Source organism: Aplysia californica, unplaced genomic scaffold, assembly GCF_000002075.1.
Source record: "Aplysia californica isolate F4 #8 unplaced genomic scaffold, AplCal3.0 scaffold00034, whole genome shotgun sequence".
NCBI lineage: Eukaryota > Metazoa > Mollusca > Gastropoda > Aplysiida > Aplysiidae > Aplysia > Aplysia californica.
In genome coordinates, this window is record NW_004797304.1 from 1,702,573 (window position 1) to 1,703,402 (window position 830).

Genomic DNA, 830 nt, shown 5'->3' on the forward strand with positions numbered 1-830 from the left:
TAAAAATAAAAATAAAATAAAAGCAACAACAAACCAACAATGAAGCAAAATGAAATGAATGAACAGACAGACTAACGAGCAGAAGGACCCTGTAAGCTTTATGTTATAGAAACTTTTCTTTTCTCCAGATTTAAGTTTTATGTGTAAGAACATTATAATATATCCTTAATCTTTATTCTTCGCGCATGAGACCTGTGTATGTGTTATTTCAGATAAGTACGAGTTAGAGCGTATGTCAAGTTAATGTCACTGGGTCGAGAAATATAATAAAAATTGTATTGGATATCTCCGTGTTTAGGGTGATATAATAATACATTTGTATGTGTCACATACAGCCGTTATTAGTTCTGACAGGTTAGGTTGTGGCATCAAGCCTCCGACATTAGCTGAATTTTGTTGATTGGGACGTTTAACAAATATGTGGAATTTGCAGCACATTTTAATTATATAAATTAATTTATAAGCCCGCTGAACTTGTGGATTGTAGCTCAGGGAAGCCGCAGGAGGAAAACAAGTCAAGGTTTTACGGGTTTTATAGAATGTGGATGAGTGGTAGGGTACTTCGTCATCTTCCGATCGGACTTTGGTCCCAAACTTATTTTTGTACGTGCTTTTCATGGGTGTGGTCGTCTGTTTGTCTGTCGATATGTCTAGCTGTCTTTCTTTCGCTCTTTTTGTCATTATCTCTGCCTTCCTTTTTGCTCCTTTTTACCACTCTTTTAATCTCTCTCCTTGTCTGTCTACTGAAGACACCGAAAAAAGAAAGAGACATATAGAGAAAGAACGAAAAAAAGAAAGAGAGCGAAAAAGAATAAGCGAGAAAAGGGGGG